The sequence below is a fragment of the Cricetulus griseus genome, unplaced genomic scaffold, assembly GCF_003668045.3.
Source record: "Cricetulus griseus strain 17A/GY unplaced genomic scaffold, alternate assembly CriGri-PICRH-1.0 unplaced_scaffold_147, whole genome shotgun sequence".
NCBI lineage: Eukaryota > Metazoa > Chordata > Mammalia > Rodentia > Cricetidae > Cricetulus > Cricetulus griseus.
In genome coordinates, this window is record NW_023276861.1 from 48335 (window position 1) to 56946 (window position 8612).

Genomic DNA, 8612 nt, shown 5'->3' on the forward strand with positions numbered 1-8612 from the left:
ATAACCTGTTACACTGCTGTGGAGGAGATGGCTCAGTTGGTAAGGTAAGCATGGGGAACCTGAGATCCATCCCCAGAACCATGTAGAGCAGCTAGGTGCTGTTGTATGTGCTTGTTCCAGCAATGAAGAGGTAGAGACTGGCTGGTCCCTGGCACTTGTTGACCAGTCAGCCAGCCTAGCTGAATGAGCAAGCTCCAGGCCAACAGGAAAACCTGTCAATAAAACAAGATGGGCAACATCTGAAGAGCCACAGCCAAGGTGGCTCCCACATACCTGCATGCAGCACACACACACACACACACACACACACACACACACACACACACACACACACACACGCCATGCTACACTGAAGAAGGGAAGGTGCAGATGTACAGTGACCAGGTCACCTATCATTTATCCCTGGGGTGTGAACATAACAGAGGAGATTAGAGGGATAGAGAAAGAGTTTTAGAAAATCCCCACGCTCTCCTTTTACTGGCCCATGTGGGGCTCTCTGCTCCTCAAGAGAGGAGCAAATAGATGCAGAGGCCCATACATTGAGTCTAATTACATTGTTACTTATAGGTTCAATTAAACACTCTGGACATTTTTATAATGTAATTTCAGGTGGGATGCATTGCACCAAATGGCATTAACCTTTAATCATAGTTCTTTCTCTTTGAAATGAAGTAATGACCACATTAATTAGTAACAAAATGATTAAACTTGAGTTGAAGCCATCAGGTGATGACTCCCCTCCCTGGTCCTCTCCCTACATTTAAATGTGGCCTTTTGATTTTCTTCCCCAGAGAAAACATGTCTCAGGATGTGGTGTGTGTGTGTGTGTGTGTGTGTGTGTGTGTGTGTGTGTGTGTGTGTGTGTGGGGAAGGGGCTACAATCCCCTTCTCCTCCTCAAGGGTCCAGGGATGAAACCTAGGCAGAGTGAGAGTCTAGTGAATTGGGATCTGCTGGGTCTGGTCTTAGGATGACTGTTTGTCCTCTGGGTATTGGTAATTATCCCTTTTAAGGACTATTGTGTTGTTGTATTGGTAACTTTTTTGTGGGAGTCCACAGTATTGACTCTGTTCCATCTTGACTTAAGGTCAGAGAGTTCAGACCTATTCTTGATCTTCAATGTTAAATCATGTTTGGCCAATGGTGTGGCCACTAGATGTCATGCTCCTTAAGACCAAATAACAGAACGTTTGACTTGGGGCATGGTTACTAAATATTTTGAGATTTGAGGGAGTTACACTTGTTTGTTTCTTGAATCATGGTAAGGAAGTCTTTTGTCCTCCCCTTTTGCTTGGGGTACATAAGGGTTATGAGTAATAAACTTGGGGATGCTGCAGTATTCACTGAGCCCTCCTGACTATCGTCTGACCTTTGTTTTTTTCCCCTCAACCCTCACTCCCCTTTTCAGGTACACTCAGGCTGGCTGGTCCCAACACTTTTCTCATCACTCTGTTTACTTTGGCTCACAGTTGTAAGGAACCCAGTCTGTCATGGTGGAGATGGCATGGCACCAGGAGTATGAGGCTTCTTGCTCACATCTCAGTGGATCATCAAGCAGAGAGAACCTGGGTTGGAAGCAAGACTCAGCTGTCACCCCTGTGTTAATTACTTTTCTATTGCTATGATAAAAAACTCTATGGCCAAGGCAATTTGCAGAAAGAAGAGTTTATTTGGGCTTACAGTTCCAGAGAGATAAGAGTCGCCCTACTTTCAAGGCTAACTTACTTCTCTTTACCTCTGGCTAATATACCTGTTTCATATTTACAATTACCTGCATTTTTCTTTCCAGAGTTTAACACATTACATTTTACTACTTTATCATCTGACTGAACATTTCAGTCTCACACCTACTGTGTGCATTTTCCCTTACTTTAAGGGTTAAATAACCTGCTTTACCTATTTTCATTAGCTGCTGGCTGACATTCTCTCATTTGCCCATCTTCATTACTTTAAGGGTTAAATAACCTGCTTTACCTTTTTTGTCAGCTGTTGGCTGACATTTTTGTCTTATATATATTTTGTGTATATTTCTGTTTTAAGGGTTAAATAACCTGATTTATCTTTTTTTTTTTTTTGTCAGCTGCTGGCTGACATCTTCCTATTTTATATTACATATATCTGTTTCCTATTTCTATAATTATATACAGTTTTATTCCTGACTTAACACTGTTCACTCATCACATTCGGCCACTTCTTTCTTCCTTTTTCTGCGCGTGCTTCTTCTCCAACCGGTTCGCCCGCAACTACTATCTCTTCGAATTATCCAAGCCTCTGCGTTGCCTGTTTCTTCGTGGTGTCCATGGCTTCTTCCCCCGTTCTCAGGCCCCACGTTGGGTGCCATTTTGTCGTGACCCAGCTTGTCTCAGCTTTAGTCCATGAGGTTCGGCCTGAGTGGGGCTGTGTGGACCTGGAAGCTCCGAGAAACCCAACGGCGATAAAGACCAAACACAGGCATCTTGTCATCTTTAGAGAGCTCTCAGTTCCATGTTTTGGAACTAGAGTCATTTCTTTATTAGCCATCTTTTCTGGTGTTTCTTAACCACCCTGTCAACACCACGAGGCAACCATTTCTCTCTTGTTTCCTCACTGCTCTGGCCGCTTGCCTCTTCACTCCTAACCTTCTCTCCTCACCAGTTACTCACACCTCAGATCTCTCTGCCCAGGTGTAGGCCTAGTCAGATGCTTAGGTGCATAGATATACAAATAAGGAGGCATATTACCCTGAGGCCATGGTAAACAAAAGTAGCCCTTCTGACATTAACAATACAATAATGGGCCGGAGCTTTCTGGTGCTCCATGTTTAATGAGACCCAAGGCTAAATCTCAAAATATTCCATAGCGGAAACACTTTGGTCCCCCACAACAAGGGAGATGAATCACCACAAGATAGAAAAGGTTTGTGGCAGAGGATAGGGTTGAGGGTAGAGCAGGGTGGAAGGGAAGCATGGAAGCAGAAGAAACAAGGCGCCTGGGAGGATGAAGAACCACAAAAGACATGGGGCGGGGAAGGGAGAGAGAAGGGAGGGAGAGGAAAACTGGTCCTAGGGTTGGGAGAAATGACCCATCCAGTAACCCTGCTGGGTGGTCATTGCCTAGGAGCAGCCTGCAGAGCCAAGTAGCCAGGATGAACTTTCTCATGGCCTCACAGGTAGACTCTAAAAGCCAAAGGACAGCCCGACCACACTATCACATTCCTCCAGCTTGATGTGTGCTCCTGGGTGCATGAGACTGTACCAGGCCACTTAAAGAGGACACAGACACCTGCAGATACCCTTGCACACACATGGGGGGAAGGAGAAAGACTGACCTGTAAATGCTTGTGCCAATGGCACTTCAGTTCTTGCCAAGGTTGACAAAGGGAGCTTGGTTTCTTCCTGAGCACCAGCCCCAAGTTACACAGTCCATTGACATGGCTCAGAGCCTCTCTGTGGAGAACAGGCACGTCTCTCATTCTGCTTGGTAGCAATGGAAATCAGACAAACCAAGACTGCTATCAGCTGGTCTTGAACTCTTAGACTAGGCAAGTGTCACTCCCACTCAGACCCCTCCTTAAACCAGTAGTTCATTATCACGTGACACCCTCCAGATAGCAGTCCATTCCAAAGAGCATTTCAAAATGTTTATGCTTAACATTTGACACGTGTGCAAATGTTAACAGACTTAGATGGGTGTAGAGATGGGCCCAAAGTAACACAGATCAAAAGGGGTGGGTTCTGGGATGGAAGCCCGGTGTGCTTGGTGAGAACGGTCATGTTTCCTACCTCACGCTGTGTCCTGACAGACTCAACAAATGTCCATCTCCAAGACGGTAGGCTGCTAAAAGCCATCCCCAGGAGTGGACAGGTCTCAGCAGAAGACGTAAGGAGTTGGCGAGGGAAGGGAGTGAACCAAGCCTTGGTGGTCAGGAGAATCTTGCAGCCTGATTGTCAAGCAGCCAGAATGCTTCTTTATTCCTACAGAATTCAGTAAGCAGGGATACATTCATGTCGTTCCAAACCATACATCACATCACTTTTGGTTTTGGACATGTGTTTCACTTCCTCTTGCTCATCTTTTAGTCATCGTTCATAAACCATGACAGAACAGAGTTATCATTTCCAATCATTTCCCCTCAGGTTTTGACATCATTGATAGTTACCTATGATAACCATTTTTACTCATAAACCCCATAACCCAATTTTTACGTATCCAGATGCATATGATAGCCTGTTCTCAGTTTGGTAGTTTTTGTTGGTACAAGGACACTAGACCAAAACAATCTTCAAGTCACCCCAGGCATACTGCCGTGTCCCAACCAGTGTATTATTAACTCTTAATGGTCAGAGTGCCTGAGAAATCTCCTCAGACCAATGCTGCTAAAGTTATTATTCAAATTCTGGCATAATACAATGTTCACATTTTATATCTTTATAGAATTTGTCTATATGTCTAATCCTGGCATTCTCTTGTTCCTTGGTCGTAGGACACCACAGTGGCTCTGCATGTGCTGACTTTTCTAAGAAAGGGAGGCCCTGATATCTCATCCTTTCAGCATCTTTCCACATCATTCTTTGCCCATCACTATGAGGCTCTCTGTGGGCCACAGGTAACATTAGCTAATCGAACTTTGTTGCCGTATCTGCCACATAATTTCATGAGTGTAGTAGGAAGAGGCTTGCAATCTGAACTGTGGCCATCTTCTCTAGCCCACCAAATCTAGTTGACCTTTCTTGAGATTATACTTTGATTCTCTTGTTCCTGAGTAAATACACGGACAGATGTTTTAAGAATGTCTAATAGCCTCATAAGGAAACCTCTGGCATCTTTATGTGTCACCACATCCAAGGCATAAGGAAGACCTTTCAGTAGACGAGGATGTCCCCCTGAAGCAGGGTGGGGGCAGAGTATGTTCAGGGCTTTCCCTTGGAAGCTTAGAAGCAACATTCCTGGCAGAAGGCATAAATGATTCATAAGAAATTTTCCATCAATTCAATATCCTCAAACTGTAGAAATATTAAAAGTCACCCAAGTATGCAGCAGCTGGAGATGAAAACCAAAGGTGGCATGGCAGCCATCATGTGGCTCAGCTTTGTTGGATCTTTGTCAAACAGCTGTGCTGGCTTTATGATTATCGCTGTTCCCATCGGATATGGCTGTGCAAGTAGACCTCTCCGTAGATGCCCAATGTCAGTCTTGACTATTGACCTGTGTTCTGTCCATTTGTGAAAATTTGCCTGGCTTTACTCTAGGACCCAAATGAATCTACTCACCTGTCCTTGGCTTCCTTCTATTTCCCCTTCTTGTTTCTCACTGGCCTGCCTCTAACCAGCCCTTCTCCATGCCTCTCGTTGGCTGCCCTCCCTCCCTCCCTCCCTCCTTTCTATTTACCTTTTCATACCTTCATTCCTTATCCCCAGTCCCACTACTGTCCTCCCCACCTCCTCTATCCCAGGGGCTTCCATCTCACTGGTCTTGCTCTTCAGACATCTCATTAAACATAACTGCTGACCTGAATTCTGATTCCAGTGTAGCTATAATTGTGCACCACAGGAGACCCCAAGGGATTCAAAACAGTCTTAACCTATTCCACAGGAACCAAAAACAACTCCCGAGAAAGGAATTTAATAGCCACAATTAACTGAGGCTGCTCGGCCATCCATGAGAGATGTCACCACAGCCAGCACTGCCCATCTCCTTGCCATCCACATTGCCGGCATCAAAGATCCTCTCCGATACCACTGAGACTTTAACATTTCTTTTCTATCTTTTTCAGTTAATTAACTAGAGGATAGGGCAGTTGGTGAGCTTTGTGAGACAGGTCCCTTGTCATCTCTGATTGTCCTCTGGGAATGAGGCACTTGGCAGGCCTTGGAGCTTCCATTTGTCTAAGACCCCAGGGTGGGGGCAGGGGGGGGCAGGGGCCAGGGGGCAGGTTGGTAGCACAAGTCAGGAAAGTCACATATGTCAGGAAAACTCTAGAACCAGAGTGGGTGGGTTAGTGCTCATTCCATAGAGGGTTCTAAGAAAGGTGGGAGTGCCAGGTGCTCCCTGAGTACAGTACTTTCCCCAGGGCCCACCAAGAGGACAGCTTAGAACTCTGGGGCAGGTCTCTGCTCCTAGATTCTTGTCCCCCCTCTTCATGAGAACAGCTCCTAGGGAGTCTCTCACAGTCCTTGTTGAAACAGAGCAGGCAGGGAGGTTACCAAAACTCCCTTGCAGGTGTGCCCAGTCATTTGGGTTTTAGTTGATTTCAGATGTAGTCGAGCTGATGGCCAACAGCAGCCATCACAATATCCACTCCTTTTCTGCTTCTTAGCTTTCTATTTGGAAAATACACATCAGGGCTCAGGAGTTAAGATAATGGCTGCTCTTCCAGGTTTGATTCACAACACCCATATGGTGGGTCTCAACCATCTGTAACTCTAGTTCCAGGGCATCCAGTGCCCCCTTCTGACTTCCTCAGGCACTAGACACACACATACTGCACAGACATGCATGCATATGAAACACACATATGCATACAACTTAAGTTTCTAGAAAGATGCAAGGACCTTGCCTTCTGGACACTTAAAATGACATGGACAAAAGTGACAGCAGTCAAACAGAGCAGGTGCTGTTTGGAGGTGCAAGTGGCACTGGCATGGAGCAGAGTCAGGGACAAGCTACTGGTGGAGCAAGAACAAGAATGTGGCCCTTCCAAGGTCTCATGTCACCCCCACCCCTGAAGGTTCTTGACAGACACGTGATGAACACATGAAGTTGAGCTGTCTTCCTCAGAATTTTCACATCTCAGCCATAGAGGACAGCTTTAGTTTCATTTGAGGAGATAAGCAGCATTCTTGACTGGGGGGACAGCTGGAGTTCAGGAGTTAGGAAAATAAAGAAAGCTCAGAGAGTGAGTTGGCAGAAAGGAAGTGGTGCTCACAGACCCAACTGTCAAGTTACTGTCAGGACAACCATGACCACCTGGTGACTAAGGCTCACATTTTTTTTTTGTGTCCTAGGAACATCTGATCCCAGAGCAGGAGCCTTAGTCAAGTTCACCTGCCACCAATCATGGTACACTTGAAGCCATCCTTCATTTTCCAAGTCCTTTAGCACTGTGGCCTGCCCTTCCAAGCTGACACCCCTGGAAAAGGTTGTCCGACATTCTGTCATGTCCTTGCGACCTTGGAGCATGTGGGAGCCTAAGTCCCCTAAGCTGGTCCAGGTGAGAGCACTACTGGTGATATGAGGCCCGCATCTCCGGAACATTCCATTGAGGCGGGGAGAAGAGGCGTGCTGAAATTAAGTAGTAGGCACTTGTCTTTAACTCTGTCCTCTTGCCAGGAAATAATGTTTATTTGGGGCCAAAGAAACTCCCCCTACCCCACGAAAGGAGAAGCAGGAATTCCTGGGCTCATCACAGCAAGTTATCAGGAGCAGTATCTTAGGGAAAAATAAATAAAACAACAAAACCACATTTTCCTAGATGACACAGCTCTTGCAGCTGCTTAAACTCCAAACTCTGAAACCCTTCCCTAAGGCCTGAGGCATAAAATGAAGAGAGAAACTCTGATATGCTGGGCTTTGGGGCACAGCAGGTGTGCACAGCAGCTGAGGAAAGAGCTCCCAGGTTGAATGAGTTCAGGCTGACCTGCATTTCAATTAAGGGCTGACTACAGATGGGAAGCAGGTGTTTTAGATCCAGTCAGCCAGCCTGACTTTACTGCTATTGGTGACTTGCGGGGATAGGGGTGGGACCTAGCTGCTAATTGAGGGAGAGAAGAACCTATGAGAAACCAGAGGCCGGGCTGCTCACCCAGAATGTTTCATTATAAAACCCTGCTCTGCCTCTGCTCTGGACACTTGTTAGAGTGTCACTTTCTGCTGCGGACGGGGGGTTGTTATATAAAAATCTAAAAGAAAAAGGGGAACGGGGGAACGGGGTGCTGGGAAGCTCTCTACAGCTCTGAAGCCCTGGGAAAGAACTGGGGGAGAAACTGAGCTAGAAAGCTAAAGTTCCTTATCTTGGTGGCTTTTAAAGTAGCGGTACAGTCTTGCTGCTTCATCACTTCTGACTAATGGTGCCTCCCTGGTTGCTGCTCACTCTTAGTGTTTTCTGGGAATCCTGTCTCTCCCCTTCCTTGCCTTTCTGATTTCCTTTTACTCAGAACAAGGCTTTTTTCGTAAAACTCCTCTCAACTGGGAAGGAAATGCCTTCAACTCCTAGGTAGCTAAAACAAAGCTCTCTTCTACCCCACTTGAAACACCAGCTTGTCTAAAAAATCTTGCTCTACACTGAAGAGTCAACTGGAGACTGAAAGGTGGGCGGTCTATTAAACTCACAGTAGGTTTGAGCTTTTCTAGTTAAAACTAAAAACCAGTTCAAACTGGCTTAAACCAGTGGTAGTCCGGAGGGGGGCGTAGCTTAGTGTCAGTTCCCTCAAAAGCCAAATAACCCAAGTTCCAGTGTTGACCAGTTACAGGAAAGCTTATCAAGTTCCTCCACTTGAAAAAACAAGTAGCTTGGATTCAGATACCGGGTCTTTAGGGGAGATTGGCTTTTCTCTTAGGCTTCCTAGTATTTCTCTTTGGAGTAAACAGCTAAAGAGTGCCTTAGTAGAAATGGGATCAGCTGGGCTGCTGGGGAAGC